The following is a 17,619-nucleotide window of genomic DNA, read 5'->3' on the forward strand; positions in this document are numbered from 1 at the left end:
CTAAGCCCATCTTGGAAGCATCACTGTAGATGTCAAAACTCTTGTCATCCTCTGGAACAGTCAGTATAGGAGCACTGGTCAGTCTCCTCTTGAGTTCTTGAAAACTCTGCTCACATTTATCTGACCATTCAAACTTCTTGTCCTTCCTGGTGAGGGCTGTAAGTGGAGAAGTTCTCCACAAATTTCCTGTAGTACCCAGCTAAACCAAGGAAGCTTCTGATCTCCCTGGCATTCTTGGGTCTCTTCCAGTTGCTGACCGCTTCTACTTTGGCTGGATCTACCTGAATACCTTCTTTTGAAACAATGTGACCTAGAAATGCCACCTGTTCCACAACTCGCACTTTGAGAATTTAGCATAGAGTTGCTTTTGTTGAAGGGTCTGCAGAACTATTCTCAAGTGTCATGCTCCCAAGATTCGGAATAGACTAGAATGTCATCTATGAACACAATGACGAACTTGTCGAGGTATTCTCTGAACACTCTATTCATCAAGTCCATGAAGATCGCTGGTGCATTAGTCACACCAAAAGGCATGACTACGAATTCGTAGTGTCTGCTGTTCTGGGTATGTCACTCTCCTTCACTTTCAACCGATGGTACCCAGAGCGCAGATCTATCTTGGAGAACACTGTTGCACCTTTCAATTGATCAAATAAATCATCGATCTGGGCGGTGGATACTTGTTCTTGATGGTCACCGATTGAGCCCTATAATCTATGCACATCCGCATAGATCCATCCTTCTTCTTGACAAACAACACAGGAGCTCCCCATGGTGAGTGACTAGGGCGAATGAAACCCTTGTCAAGCAGCTCCTGAAGTTGTTCTTGTAGCTCTTTCAACTCTGCTGGGGACATGCGGTATGGAGCTTTTGAAATTGGACCGGTACCAGGAACCAGTTCAATCTCAAACTCCACCTCTCTATTCGGAGGTAGTCCAGGTAGCTCTTCTGGGAACACCTCTGGATACTCACAGACTACCCGAACTTCCTCCTGCTTAGGTCTTTCTTCTTCCTCTGTACTCACAATGAATGCAAGAAAACCAGCACACCCTTTAGCTAACATCTGGTGAGCTGTGAGAGAAGAGAGGAATTTCTGGGTCTTCCTCTTTGGTACTCCTGTAAATTCAAAGGATGGTTCACCTTCTGGACTAAAGATCACTTTTCTTCTGCGGCAGTCCACTGAAGCACTGTACTTGCTGAGGAAATCCATACCCAAAATGATATCGAAATCCTGCATAGCGAGGACTACCAGATTAACACATAGCTCTCGGTCTGAAATTCTGACTGGTACAGACCGAAGCCACTGACTAGATTCCATGACTTCCCCAGAAGGTAGGGTTGTCAGGAACTTGGAATTCATGCTTTCTGTAGGTACCTATAATTCTTTGGCAAAAGGTATGGATACAAAAGAATGGGTCGCCCCAGTATCAAATAGTGCAGTAGCTATATGCTGAAAAATAACTACTTGACCTGTTACGACCGTGGAGGCACTAGCAGCTTCCTCTTTGGTAAGGGAGAATACTCTGGCATTGTCAAAGGCTGGAACTGGTGGGGCTTCCAACCTTCCTTGACTGATCTGAGGTCCTTCCAGAGTTGCAGGCATATAATGTAGTTGAGGCTTGGCTCCATATTGTATTGGCTGTGGCTGGGGTGCTTTGAACTTGTTAGGACACTGTTTGGCCATGTGTCCTTCTTGACCACAAGAATAACATCCAGTCTTACCCAAGAGGCAGGCTCCTGGATGTGTTCTCCCACATTTAGGGCAGGGAAGGAGCTTAGTCTGTTTGATTTCTGGTCCTCCCTTCTGGTTACTTCCTGAATCCCACTGCTTTCTTTTAGTGCCCTTGCCTTTCCAGTTCTGATTATTTGACTGGGGTTTCTGATTTCCCCCAGTCTTGGTCTCCATCTTGATTGGCTTGTGTTGCTCTCTTTGTGCCTTCATGCTGCTCAGGTAGTGCTCAGCTACTAAGGCTCTACTGACCAACTCTTCTCCAGTCAGGGGCTGATGAGTTCCACTGCTCACATTAAGTGATATCACATGCTTCAGCATTCTGAGCATTAGTCTGACTCGCTCCTTCTCTGTACTTCCTCCACTGTCAGATCCCCCTGTCTGAACTCCATAAACTCCTCGTAGTGCTTGTTGGTGATCTTTTGGCGAAAGAACTCGTCGTAGAACTCTGTCTCAAAATCAATCCATCTCATCTGATTGACTGCCCTCTTGCTTTTGACTCTCTCCCACCACATGCGTGCGTCTCCAGTCAGGCAGAAGGAGGCACACTTGACCTTCTCGACTTCTGGCCAGTCAAGAAGCTCCATGGTGCTCTCCAGTGTCTTGAACCAAGCCTGGGCATCCCAGGGCTCAGTCGTGCCTGAGAAGCTCTCTGGTTTCAGTTTCAGCCACTGTATAAGGTAAGCTTCTATCACTGGAGTCTCCACAGTTACTGTTTGAGGAGTAGGAGGGACTGGTTGTTGATTTGCCATCAGATTGGCAATTACTTGCTGCTGCTCAGCTACTTGTTTCTGAAGTTGGGCAACAACTTCAGAAAGATTGGGCTCAGTTGAGCCTGGCCTCTCTTCCTCCTGAACTTGGTCCTCAGTACGAGCGGTACGGGGACGTCCTCTTCTCGACATCTAGTTAAACAAATAAGAAAATTTGATAATTTCTCTACCCTTTCTAAACATACACATTTATATATTAAGAAAGGAAATAGCTAAAAAACTCTTATCTTACTTAATCACTTATAAACAATCCATCCATACTGCAAATAATAATAATAAAGGAAAGCACTAAAGAAAGAACTTAAATACTTTCTTACTTGAAGACGGCAAGGTAGATGCTGATGTGTGTGTGTTGCTGGAAAATGGACCTGCTCTGATACCAACTGTAACGACCACACTCCTTACTACTACTCTGAGGGTGACCGCTACTGATTCTACTAACTACACATAACTGGTACTACCTACTTAACACTAGAAATGCTTTCAACTATTTGTTAAAAACATATCACATATCAAAAATGCTTTAAACTGTTCTTATAGTATTATTATTTTTTTAAAAACATGCAATTAAGTGAGACAACAAGTAAGTGTAACATATAGACAATGAACTTAAATATCTCTACTGTTTGCAACTCCCTTTATTAACTTGCATTCATGAAATCCTACCTAACATTCCTTGTTACAAAATGTAGTTATTCATTCTACAACCAAACAGTAATTAAGAGGAAGTGAAATAGAATACTACTTATTCATTTCATCTCAAACCGAACCACATGCTTTTCTTTCATACACATGCTTTTCTTTCATACACCAAAACTCTTACTGCTCATGCTTTTCTAACAAAACGAAACAGTGCACATTTTTTTTATAGACAAAAGAATTCCTGCAGATATGATTCCCACGGCAGAAATAAAACTCCAGCTTTAGCACATGAATACCAACATACATGAGAGACTACTGTGCAATCAAATCCAAACTTCCCAGCAGATTTAACCTTCCAGAAATTTAACATTCTAGCAGAGTATAAAGAAGTAATGAACATAAGCATTTAACATCCGAATGATTCCAGAAATTCAACAGAACAAAAGCATTTGAACAACTTCAAAACAGCAAAACAGAAAGAGCAAAAGAATCTGTATTTCTCTAAATTCTCCTAGTTATTTAAGAAGAAAACTAATTAAATTAACTTGCAGCAATTTCTTAGCAAGGTCCCAAACTTCCATAACAGCCACCACACACACCATCAACGTCTCCTTGTCGCCTTCTTCTACACCACTTTAGCCTTTCCTTTATTTTTATCTGTATCTGCAGTAGGAGGAAAGTAGTATCTATAAGCTAAAAGCTTAGTAAGTGCTTTCTACTCACAAAATCCGATAAGGAATGCATAAGCATTAAAGAAAACAGGGAGTACATGCTCAACATGAAAATAGCAGATAGAACTACATCATGCATCTCTAAAGGAAAACAACAATTTAACTTGCTAGAATTTGCAACTTAGATAAAAGAACTTGTTCTGTTTGTTTCCAAATTAATACTTGTATACTTTAAAAATAATATTCAACTTTACTTGGGCCCGACATTGTACCACTTTGCGCGCCTTTCTTAATGAGAATTGAGGTAGCTAATCCCAAAACCATTAAGACACTTCTAGACCTTATGTCTAGGGGCAACTTGGAGCCCATCTCTTGGACCTTGTGTCCGGTACATGCCCTTTTAAAAGTAAAATACTTTTCTTTATATCCTTCTTTAAATACTTCTTGTAATAAAATGCCTTGGCATTTATTTAAGCACTTAGTGTGCTTTGATTCTAAATTCTGGAATTCAAGATCAATTTGTGACCTTAGTCTTACTTTGCTTGTACTTCTTACATATATACATTATGCAAGGGATTCTAAAACCATATGCCACTAATATATATCTGGATATATTCAAAACAACTCAATCAAAAATTTGAAGCCTGGTCTTAGCAAATAAGTTTGATCAGGCTCACGGCAGTAACAGGTTCTAAATGACAAGCTTGTGAAACTAATTATTTTTGAATCTTAACCATTCTTTAATCATGCTGTGACTGGAAAGAAGCATAGCTACTTAGACATGCTTGTAATGTAAGTAAATACATCTAGATAAGCATGCTATAACAATCCAAGAAAACACTTAACAATCTGTCCGTGCTAAAGAAAACAGCAAAAGACTTGAATCAAAACCCAAACCAAAATGCTAGCAAAGGTTGAAATTTGGACATTAGGCTAGAATGAAGGGCTGCTCTTGTTCATTACACAACAACAAGAAAATGCAAACAAAAACCCCAAAAGCTACTCCTACCGCAGGTGAGAAGCACTTACAACGGTATTCTTGGACTTACAACCCGAGGAGCGCCCTAGGTTTTCGGTAGAGCTTCGGTTTCTCCCTTTTCCTTGTGTTCCCCTAGCTTTCCTTGCCGGAAAGGTCACCCACGGGTGGAGATCGGCCGGAAAACACCTCGCCGACGCCGGAGGGAGGAACCCTAGCCTTGGCTGGGGTTTTCGCCCGAGAGGAGAAACGGCGCCGCGTGCGTGAGGAGAAAGGAAATTTTGAGAGAAAATTTTAGGTTTTCCTCTCTTAACTTAACCTCTTTTACAACCTAGGTTATTTTATTAATTACTATACCTTAAATATATTTCTCTCCCTCTTAGGTTAACACAGCCCGCTGGCGCAGCTGGTCAGCTGAGTTTTGCTTGAAGCCACAGGTTCGGGTTTCAAATCCTCAGTCGCGCACTTTTAATTCCAATTTATTTTAAACGTTCCCAACTATAGCTTAAATATATTTCGCTACATACTTGGTTAACAAATCACGCGCAGCTCAGCTGGTTGGGCCGGTTTTCGCTTGGGTTAGTCCGACCCGAGGTCGTGGTTTCGAATCTCACCTTCTACATTTTTTGGTCAAAAACTTCTTTCTTTTGTAACCCTACCAAACGACCTCCAAAATTTGCATAAAAATGCTCTAAAAATTCCTAAAAATCTCTAGAATATTTTAAAAGTATTTCTAAATATTTTTATAGACTTTTAGAACTTAAAATAAGGAAAATTGGGTCGTTACATCCGATAAGTTGGAAAATGATATTATTTATAGTGTGTGTTGTTGATTATAGAAGGAAACTGTGTCCTAGTAATCTAGGTTGATAATGTCCCCAAGGGGAGCTCATAAGGATTGTCATGTAACCCTGTCGGTGGACTTAGTCCGACATGACGATAAAGTTGAGTGGTACTACTCTTGGACTGAGATATTAATTAAAGTGAATTGTAAGTAACTCATTTAATTAGTGGACATTCAACATCTTAAATATAGGGAGATTAACACACTCATGATAAGAAGGAGCCCAAAATGTAATTTGGGATTGGTACGGTAGTTCAATAATAATTCTTTACTGGTATGAATTATTATTGATGAAATTAAGTTGGGTGTTCGGGGTGAACACGGGAAGCTTAATTTCATCGGGAGATCAAAACTAATTTCTCCTCTCGGTCCCTATCGTAACCTCTTATATATAGAGAATTATATCCACCAAATACCCACTTCCTACCCACCCTTAGGTGGCTGGCCAAGCAAGCTTGGGCGAGCCAAGCCAAAGGCTTGAGCCAAGTAGGGTGGCCAACCATAGCTTGGAGCCCAAGCTTGTTGTGGCCGACCATATAAAATAAAAGGGATTTTGTTTTTAAAATCTTTCCTTATGTGGAAGTCATGTTTTAAAAGAGAGTTTAAAATTTAAATCTTTTCTTTTATAGTTTTCTACAAAAGAATAAGAGAAATATTAGATATCTTTCCTTATTTGAAGTTGTAAGGGAGATTTTAATTTTGGTGAAAACTTTTCTTTTTTGAAAACATCCACATGTTTTAAAAGAGAGATTTTAATTTATAAAATTTCCTTTTATAACCAACCATGAAGGGAAAATTATTAGAGAAATTTTTATTTTAAAAATTTCCAGAAACAAATAAGGAAGTTTTAATTTTGTGTTTAAAACTTGCCTTATTTGGAGCACATAAAGGGGCCGACCATGAGAAGGGTTAAAAGGAATGTTTAATTAAATTTTCCTTATTAACCAATGGCAAGGAAAATAAGGGAATTTTAATAATAATTAAATTTCCTTATATGCCAAGACCAAGGAATATAAAAGAGGGGGTAGAGGTGTCTCACCTCACAACATATCATCTAGTATTCCTCTCCTCCCTTCCTTGGTGTGGTCGGCCCTATACTTCTCCTCTTCTCTTCTTCTTTAGTGGCCGATGCATCCCTCTCTTGGAGTTCTTGTGGTGGCCAATTCCTGCTAGGAGAAGAAGTAGAGAAAGGAGGCTTTGCTCTTGCATCCCTTGGAGCTTGAAGGTTGGTGGCCGAAACTTGCAAGAAGTAAGGTGTCTTGGTGGTTCTCATCTCGGTAGATCGTTGCCCACACAATGTCCGAGATAAGAAGAGGAATACGATAGAAGATCAAGAGGTTGTTGCTTACAAAGAAATGTATAACTAGTATTCTATTCCGCATCATACTAGTTTTCTTTGAATGAATTTTGAAATACCAAACACAAGAGGCTAGTGATTCTAGATTTTGGGATTTGTGATTTGAAATTATGGTTCTTTTGTTTTTTTTTTGATCTTGTGATTCGATTGTTCTTTTTGGTTAAACCTAGGGTTACTATAAGGAAATTAAATATTGATTTTTGTTGAGAGGCTTTGTCGAGGTATTGGTGGATGTTCCCATACCCAAGAAGGCCAAGTGCCTCGTCATGTTTGACCTGGGAGCCGATCTCTGAAATAAATATTTAATTAAATTTGTAACATGGGTAGATTTGGATCTATAATGTTAAGTATCGTTTGCAATCCAAGTCTAAACCTCTAAGAACAGATAAGTTAAATTTGAAATCAATAATGTTAAGTTCTATTTGCGATTCCATATTTAATTTCTAAAGAACACAATAGGTTATTAGGTATGGTTCAGGACTTGTACAAAATTTTTGTACAAGGGAGCCGATACGATATTTAGAGTAGTAACCAACAAATGGTATTAGAGCTAGGGTTTGCCTCTGTGTGTTTGGTTTTCAATTTAATTATGCACATGTCATACTTATTTTAGGCAGGATAATAGTAGGATATGCTAATTCTGTGGTTGCAGGCTCCAACTATTATGACTTAATGTGATTGTGTGTGATTGGACCCTTGGACATGTCAAGAGCATTTTATGTGTGTGCATGATTGTATTTATTAAATATAGCAGGAGCTATATTAGCCCTAGGATTTTTACATTTTTGTTTCGATCTAGATCCCATGTACATTCCTTTGTGGAATATAGGATCGATAAATGTAAAATTATATTTTTGTTGTAGATCGTATCCTTGCGAGACATGGTATTTTTAGGACCAGAGATGCAGCAGAAAAGGAAGCAAGATGGATACGGTGATTAGACCCAATTGCGGTGGCTAAAGATGGCAGCAGCTAGGGTTAACAGCACATGGAGGGCAGTGATGGAAAAAGTCATAATAGTTGGAAAATTAATTTCCATATTTATTGCTTTTATTTACTGTGATGTGAGTGTGCATGTGCTTGCATAGCTAAAATTCCTCACCTTAAATAACTAAGTGGGAGAGGGATTAGTAAATAAATTCCACGGTCTCCATTACTGATTTATAAGTGATGCAACAAACTTGCGTGTTGGCTCTAAGTGCCTCCCTCCACAACGGATGAGTTTGTTTGCGGATCACTAGATCAAACATCCTTTATGGATGGTTATAGGAAATTATTTAGGAGCGTGTGATCTTCTCCAACTGAAGGGGCACAATCCTATTTAATGGACTAAGTATCAAATAATGGTATACACTTTGGCACATTTAATAGTATCCTCCCCAACGGAGTCACTGCTATTATTTGTGTGATCAAAGGAATATCAACTATTAATTTTATTTGTTATAAAGTTAGGATGACAAGATAATAAAATTAATGGGTAAGACCCTCCTCTTACAAATGTTGAATTTGTATACGTCCACACTAACGTGGCATGCAAAATTCACGGTGTTTTGAGGTGTTGGTAAATTTAAATAGTATTGTTTGAGGAATCAATATTATTTTAAATTTAGAGTCTTGACCAAAGTTTATTTTGTGATTCTTAGGATGACTTTCAACCAACTGGCCATTATACTGAAAGAGAACAAACTTACTAGTCCCAATTACATAGATTGGAAAAGAAACCTGGACATTGTCCTAACTGCTGAAGGCTATAAGTTTGTACTGTTAGAGGTCTACCCTAATGTGCCTAATAGTGATTCTAGTGAAGAGGAGATTGAGTCTCATAAGAAATGGGTAAAGGCAGATGAGATGGCGCGGTGTTACATTTTGGCTTCAATGTCAAATGTGCTGCAACATCAGCATCAGGACTTACCAACTGCTTATGACATGATGAACAATCTCAAAGAACTCTTCGGACACCAGAATCAGGCTGCTAGGCAAGAGGCAATGAGAAAGTTAATGACAGCCATCATGACAGAGGGTACACCCGTAAGGGATCATATCCTTAAGATAATGGCTTACTTGAACGAAATACATATCCTTGGAGCTGAAATCGATGGGGAAACTCAGATCGATATTATTCTCCAAACTCTACCCAAAGTTTTGAGCAGTTTCGCCTGAACTATAACATGAACAAAAGGGCTTATACGTTGGCGGAACTTCTGACAGAACTTCAGGCAATAGAAGGAATATTTCGTCATAGTTCTCAAATTCACTTTGCTCAAAATATTTCTACTTCTAAGTCAAAAGGCAAGAAGAAGAAGAAACAAGCTGGCTCAGCAAAGAATGTGAATAAACCTCTAGGTACATGACCAAAAGCTGGAGTGAAGAAGCCAAAGGGCAAGTGCTTCATCTACAAGCAGTCTGAACATTGAAAGGTGGACTGTCCTCATAGGGGAGAGAACAATAAAGGTATATCTTATTCTCTAGTAGTTGAAACATGTTTAGCGGTGTTATCTACCAGCACCTGGTGTGTAGATACAGGAGCCACTGATCATGTCTGCAATACATTATAGGGGTTCCAGGAAACCCGACAACTATATGAGGGAGAGATAACCGTCTACATGGGCAATGCTATGAAAGTGGCGGTTGTTACTGTGGGAGACGTCTACTTATCATTTGATAGGAATAGAAATTTGGTTTTGAGAAATTGTCTTTATGTACCAACTTTTAGAAAGAATTTAATTTCAGTTTCTAAATTATTTGTGGATGGATATTCTGTTTCTTCTGATGACAAAGTAGTTATCAAGAAGAATAGAGTTATTATCTATTCTGGTACATTAGCAGGTAATCTATATACTCTAAATTCAATTTATTCCGCAAAGCAACGAATGAAAATTAATAACACATCTTCTAATTCTAATAAGAGAAAAGAACCTTAAGAAATGAACCAAACATATCTTTGGCATCTAAGGTTTGGTCATATTAACTTGTGTAGGATTTAAAGGCTAATAGCCAATGGACTCTTGGGTTCATTAGTGTTGGAAAACTTTCCAACTTGCGAATCCTGCTTGGAAGGTAAAATGACCAAGAGACCTTTTAAGGCCAAGGGGTATAGAGCCAAAGATGTGTTAGAACTGGTTTATTCTGATTTGTGTGGTCCTATGTCTATCAAGGCAAGAGGTGGTTTCGAATATTTTGTCTCTTTTATAGACGATTATTCGAGATATGGATACATTTACTTGATGCGCCATAAGTCTGAGTGCTTTGATAAGTTCAAAGAGTATAGGGCTGATGTGGAGAAACATCATGGTAAAAGTATCAAAACACTTTTGTCTGATTGTGGTGGTGAATACCTCTTTGGAGAGTTTAGGAATTACTTATCAATGGCAGGGATCCAATCCCAATTGTCTACACCCGGTACACCCCAACAGAACGGTGTGGCAGAACGAAGGAATAGGACTCTTATAGAAATGGTTAGATCGATGATGAGTTATTTAGAATTACCAAATTCGTTTTGGGGATTTTCTCTAGAAACAACAATGTACATTCTGAATATGGATCCTTCTAAATCAGTACCCTCTACTCCTATGGAATTATGGAATGAGCGTAACCCTAGTCTGAGTCATATCCGGATATGGGGTAGTCCAGCACATGTGCTGAAGGGAGATACTGACAAGTTGGAATCACGTACAGAAGTTTGTCTGTTTGTGGGATATCCTAAGGGAACAAAAGGTGATTTGTTTTATAATCCTAAAAATCAGAAGGTCATTGTTAGCACCAATGCTCGATTTTTAGAGGAAGATTATATAATGAACCATAAGCCCATGAGTGAAATGGTTCTAGAAGAAATTAGAGAGGACACGTCTACTTTAGTACCAATAGTACAAGATGAAATATCACACAAGAAGCTGCAACATGTATCACAAATGATACACAACCACAGACAGTGCCTCGTTGTAGTGGGAGGGTTGTGAGGCAACCTGAGAGATTCATGTTTTTGGGAGAGTCTTCGGACTTGATCCCGGGTAAACATAAACCTGATCCCCGGACATATGATGAAGCACTCCAAGATAAAGATGCAATATCTTGGCGAAAAGCGATGAATTCTGAAATATAATCTATGTATTCTAATAAAGTCTAGGAGCTTGTAGAACCATCAAATAGTGTAAAAGCTATTGTATGTAAATGGATCTATAAAAGGAAAAGAGGGATCGACGGGAAGGTTGAAACCTTCAAAGCAAGGCTTCTTGCAAAGGGGAATACTCAGAAGAGGGAATCGATTATGAGAAAACCATTTCACCAGTAGTTGTGCTTAAGTATATCTGGATACTCTTATCTATTGCCGCTTATATGGATTATGAGGTTTGGCAAATGGATGTCAAGACAGCTTTCCTTAATGGAAGTCATGAAGAAAACATCCATATAAAGTAACTAGAGGGGTTCATTGAAAAAGGCAAAGAGCATCTAGTGTACAAGCTCAATCGGTCCATTTATGGTCTAAAGCAAGCTTCAAGATCTTGGAACATCCGATTTAATGAAATAATCTAGTCATATGGATTTATTCAGTGTCCGGATGAGTCTTGTGTATACAAGAAGTGTGATGGAAACGTGGTGGTATTTCTTGTACTATACGTAGATGACATTTTGTTAGTTGGAAACAATATCAAAGTGTTGTTGAAAGTAAGAGTATGGTTGTCCAAACAATTCGATATGAAGGACTTAGAAGAATGTGCACATATTCTTAGGATCAAAGTTTTAAGGGATCGCAAGAAAAGGATGATGTGCTTGTCCCAAGCTTCATATATAGATACAATCCTTGCTCGTTTTAGCATGCAAGACTCCAAGAAAGGTTTTCTACCTTTTAGGCACAAAGTAACTCTATCTAAAGAGATGTCTCCGAAGACATCAAAGGAGATAGAGGACATGAAGGCAGTTCCTTATGCTTCGGCTGTCGGAAGCCTAATGTATGCTATGTTGTGCACGAGACCGGATATCTGCTTTGTCGTGGGCATGGTTAGCAGATATCAAAGTAACCCTGGACAAGGACATTAGACTGTTGTAAAGTATATATTAAAGTACCTGAGAAGCACTAGAGATTATATGCTAGTTACCAAACAGATAATTTGCTCCCTGTGGGTTACACAGATTTATATTTCCAATCAGATAGGGACAATAGTAAGTCTACATCAGGCTATGTGTTTACTTTAGGAGGTGGAGCCATTACATGGAGGAGTGTTAAGCAAAAATGTGTTTCAGACTCAACCATGGAAGTTGAGTATGTGGTAGCCTCTGAGGCAGCCAAAGAAGTTGTATGGCTTAGGAACTTCCTAATGGACTTATATGTGATTCCTGGTATGCCCAAAATCATCACAATTTATTGTGATAATAGCGGTGCAGTAGCAAATGTAACGACCCAATTTTCCTTACTTTGAGTTCTAAATATCTTTGAAAATGTCTGAAAATACTTTTAAAATATTCTAGGGATTTTTAGGAATTTTTAGAGTATTTTTATACAATTTTTGGAGTCCGTTGGGTATTTTTACCGAGTGGAGAAAGTTTAAAAAACACAAAGTGCAAGAGCTAGGATTCGAACCCAGCTTCTCGGGCCCAAGCAGTATTCGACGCAACCAACCGAGCTGAGCTCGTTTTGTTAACTAAGTGTGGGAACAAGTATATTTAAGTAATAGATGGAACCGAAAATAACCCAGGTTATTTAAGGAGATTAATTTCCTTCCCAAAACCTAAAACCTAATCTCTCCTTTTCTCCTCTCACCACGCGACGCTGTCTTCTCCTCTCGGGCGAAACCGCCGCCAAGTCTAGGGTTTCCTCCTCTCGACGCCGGCGAGGTGTTTTCCGGCCGGTCTCCACCCGTGGGTGACCATTCCGGCAAGGGGAGCTCGGGGAACACAAGGAAACGGGAGAAAACGAAGCTCTACCGAAACCCTAGGGCACTTCTCTTCGGTTGTAAGTCCAAGAACCCGATGTAAGTGCTTCTCACCTGCGGTAGGAGTAGCTCTCGGGTTTTATTTTGTGTTTTGTTGTAAGATGAACAACAGTAGCCTTTTATCATAGTATGTGGTTTCGGATTTGACCTTGATCTAGCAAATTGGTTTAGGTTTTTGGTTTAAATCTGTTGATGTTTTTAGTGCACGGGCAGAAGTTTTTTTTGGGGTTTTCCTTGATTACCACAGCATGCTAATTGGATGGATTACCTTACATTTCAAGAATGATTAAGTAGTTAGATTTTTCCTTCAAGTTACAGTATGATTAAGGGTCTGTTAAGATTCAAAATGGGGTAGTTTTTACAACTTGTGGTGGGGAAAACTATTACTGCCGTGAGCTGATTAAAAGTTGTTCCTTATGACCATGTATTCTTCTTTTAGTGGCTGTGGAATTCTGTTGAATTCGGTTTGAACATATCATGTTACATTCCAGTGGTATAGTTCTTCTTTTTAAATTACTATGGAATTTAGTTTGAATATGTACAGGTTCATATTTTTATATCAGTGACATATGGTTTAGAATCTCTTGTATACTGAATAAATGAGAGAAGTGCAAGTAAAGCAAGACTAAGTCACAATCTGATCCTAAATTTCAGAATTTAGAATCAAAGCACACTAAGTGCTTAAATCAATGCCAAGGCATTTTATTACAAGAAGTATTTTAAGAAGGATATAAGGAAAAGTATTTTACTTTTAAAGGGCATGTACCGGACACAATGTCCAAGGGATGGGCTCCAAGTTGCCCCTAGACATAAGGTCTAGAAGTGTCTTAATGGTTTTGGGATTAGCTACCTCAATTCTCATTAAGAAAGGCGCGCAAAGTGGTACAATGCCGGGCCCAAGTAAAGTTGAATATTATTTTAAAGTATAAAAGTATTAATTTGGAAACAAACAGAACAAGCTCTTTTATCTCAGTTGCAAATTCTAGCAAGTTAAATGGTTGTTTCCTTTAGAGATGCATGATGTAGTTCTATTTGCTATTTTCATGTTGAGCATGTACCCCCTGCTTTCTTTTATGTTTATGCATTCCTTATCGGATTTTGTGAGTAGAAAGCACTTACTAAGCTTTTAGCTTATAGATACTACTTTCCTCCTACTGCAGATATAGATAAAAATAAAGGAAAAGCTAAAGTGGTGTAGAAGAAGGCGACAAGGAGACGTTGATGATGTGTGTGTGTGAGGCTGTTTATGGAAGCTTGGGATTTTTGCTGAATTATTATTTTTGCTAATGTTCTTTTAGTTTCTGCAAAAAAAAAAAAAAAAAAAAAAAAAAAAAGAGAATTATTTTGAAATGCTAAGTTGTGTTTAGATTGCTTCATTTATGTGTTAGAATCAATAAATTGGTAAATGCTTATGCTCATTACCTCTTCTTACTCTGCTGGAATGTTAAACTGCTGGAATGTTAAGTTGCTGGAATTATTCGGATGGTTAAATGCTTAGTTAAATGCTCAGAAGTCTTTATGCATGCTGGAAATTTTACATAGGTTTGTTTTATGGAAGAAAATGCATATGAAAATTCGGTTTTGACTGCTCAGTAGCCTTATGTGATTGCTGGTATGTTGTATGAGTTTGCTCTATGTAGGAAATTGGCATGGGATAATTCGGTGGATATAAGATTAGTATTTTTTATGTGCATATTGGTATCTGATATGAGTTTAGCTTAAATGGAAATCTGCCATTAGCAATATTCTGCTGTAGTATTAACTTTTGCTATCCAGTATTTATTTCTGCTGTAGTGAAGATGATTCAATGTGTGCTGTTCGGTTCTTGTTGAAAGGAATGAGCAGTAGGGTTGATTAATTCCTTTTCATTCCTGTTAAGATATAGAATGAAATGAATGCAAGATAACAAGTGATGTAGTAAGCAGTAGGGGTATTTAAGCTTTATAGATCTGCATGTTATACTTGTTGCTTTACTTAATTGCATGTTTGATCCAAAAAAAAAAATGTATCAAGAAATTTTATGCTGTTATTTAGAGGCATGTTCTGATATATGATATGTTTTCAAATAGTTTAAAGTATCTCTAGTGTTAAAGTAAGTAGTACAAGTTATGTGTAGATAGTAGAAACAGTAGCGGTCACCCTCAGAGTAGTAGTAAGGAGGGTGGACGTTACAGTTGGTATCAGAGCAGGTCCATTTTCCAGCAACACACACACATCAGCATCATCATTGCCGCTTTCAAGTAAGAAAGTATTTAAGTTCTTTCTTTATTGCTTTCCTTTATTTACATTATTATTTGCAGTATGGATTGATAGTTATAAGTGAATGAGTAAGATAAGAGTTTTATTTTTTTAGCTATTTCCTTTCTTAATATATAAATGGGTATGTTTATAAAGGGTAGAGAAATCATCAAATTTTCTTATTTGTTTAACTAGATGTCGAGAAGAGGACGTCCCCGTACCGCTCGTATTGAGGACCAAGTACAGGAGAAAGAGGTGCCAGGCTCAACGGAGCCCAATCTTTCTGAAGTTGTTGCCCAACTTCAGAAACAAGTAGCTGAGCAGCAGCAAGTAATTTCCAATCTAATGGAAAATCAACAACCAGTCCCTCCTACTCCTCAAACAGTAAATGTGGAGACTCCAGTGGTAACTGAGGTTCCACCAGCTGCCCAAGGAGTCGTCACAGCACCCCAGAGACAAGAATCCTACCTCATTCAATGGCTGAAACTGGAGAGCACCATGGAGCTTCTTGACTGGCCAGAAGCCGAGAAAGTCAAGTGTGCCCCCTTCTGCCTGACTGGAGACGCACGCATGTGGTGGGAGAGAGTAAAGAGTAAGAGGGCAATCAATCAGATGAGATGGATTGATTTTGAGACAGAATTCTACGACGAGTTCTTTCGCCAAAAGATCACCAATAAGCACTACGAGGAGTTTATGGAGTTCAGACAGGGGGATCTGACAGTGGAGAAAGCAGTTAAAAGATTCAACAGGCTAGCTTGTCTCTGCCCAGAACTAGTAAGTACAGAGAAGGAGCGAGTCAGACTAATGCTCAGAATGCTGAAGCCTGTGATGTCACTTAATGTGAGTAGTGGGACTCATCAACCCCTGACTGGAGAAGAGTTAGTTAGTAGAGCCTTAGTAGCTTAGCATTACCTGAACAGCATGAAGGCACAACGAGAGCAGCACAAGTCAATCAAGATAGAGACCAAGACTGGGGGAAATCAGAAACCCCAATTGAATAATCAGAACTGGAAAGGCAAGGGTACAAAAAGAAAGCAGTGGGATTCAGGAAGTAACCAGAAGGGAGGACCAGAAACCAAACAGACTAAGCTCCTTCCCTGCCCTAAATGTGGGAGAACACATCCAGGAGCCTCTCTTTTGGGTAAGACTGGATGCTATTCTTGTGGTCAGGAAGGACACATGGCTAAACAGTGTCCTAACAAGTTCAAAGCACCTCAGCCACAGCCAATACAATATGGAGGCAAGCCTCAGTTACATTACATGCCTGCAACTCTGGAAGGACCTCAGATCAGTCAAGGAAGGTTGGAAGCTCCACCAGTTCCAGCCAATGCCAGAGTATTCTCCCTTACTAAAGAGGAAGCTGCTAGTGCCTCCACGGTCGTAACAGGTCAAGTAGTTATTTTTCAGCATATAGCTACTGCACTATTTGATACTGGGGCGACCCATTCTTTTGTATCCATACCTTTTGCCAAAGAATTACAGGTACCTATGGAAAGCATGAATTCCAGGTTCTTGACAACCCTACCTTCTGGGGAAGTCATGGAATCCAGTCAGTGGCTTCGGTCTGTACCAGTCAGAATTTCAGACCGAGAGTTATGTGTTAACCTGGTAGTCCTCGCTATGCAGGATTTCGATATCATTTTGGGTATGGATTTCCTTAGCAAGTACAGTGCTTCAGTGGACTGCCGCAGAAGAAAAGTGATCTTTAGTCCAGAAGGTGAATCATCCTTTGAATTTACAGGAGTGCCAAAGAGGAAGACTCAGAAATTTCTCTCTTCCCTCACAGCTCACCAGATGCTAGCTAAAGGGTGTGCTGGTTTTCTTGCATTCATTGTGAGTACAGAAGAAGAAGAAAGACCTAAGCAGGAGGAAGTTCGGGTAGTCTGTGAGTATCCAGAGGTATTCCCAGAAGAGCTACCTGGACTACCTCCCAACAGAGAAGTGGAGTTTGAGATTGAACTGGTTCCTGGTACCGGTCCAATTTCAAAAGCTCCATATCGCATGTCTCCAGCAGAGCTAAAAGAGTTACAAGAGCAACTGCAGGAGCTACTTGACAAGGGTTTCATTCGCCCTAGTCACTCACCATGGGGAGCTCCTGTGTTGTTTGTCAAGAAGAAGGATGGATCTATGCGGATGTGCATAGATTATAGGGCTCTGAATCAAGTGACCATCAAGAACAAGTATCCACTGCCCAGAATCGACGACTTATTTGATCAGTTGAGAGGGGCAACAGTGTTCTCCAAGATAGACTTGCGCTCTGGGTACCATCAGTTGAAAGTGAAGGAAAAGGATATACCCAGAACGGCTTTTAGGACCAGATACGGACACTACGAGTTCGTAGTCATGCCTTTTGGTGTGACTAATGCACCTGCAGTTTTCATGGATCTGATGAACAGAGTGTTCAGAGAATACCTTGACAAGTTTGTCATTGTGTTCATCGATGACATTCTAGTCTATTCCAGAAC

At 39.4% G+C, this 17,619-nt stretch overlaps 1 long non-coding RNA gene across 1 annotated transcript; it reads right to left on the bottom strand.

Annotated features, from left to right (window-relative positions):
- Positions 1-3,531: 3,531 nt before the first annotated feature.
- Positions 3,532-5,065, bottom strand: LOC121977539. The gene is made up of 2 exons (XR_006110906.1): positions 4,842-5,065; positions 3,532-3,804 (listed from the first exon to the last, which is right to left on the bottom strand). It is a non-coding gene; the product is annotated as an uncharacterized LOC121977539 (long non-coding RNA).
- Positions 5,066-17,619: the final 12,554 nt, after the last annotated feature.

The sequence above is a fragment of the Zingiber officinale genome, chromosome 4B (genome assembly GCF_018446385.1).
Source record: "Zingiber officinale cultivar Zhangliang chromosome 4B, Zo_v1.1, whole genome shotgun sequence".
NCBI lineage: Eukaryota > Viridiplantae > Streptophyta > Magnoliopsida > Zingiberales > Zingiberaceae > Zingiber > Zingiber officinale.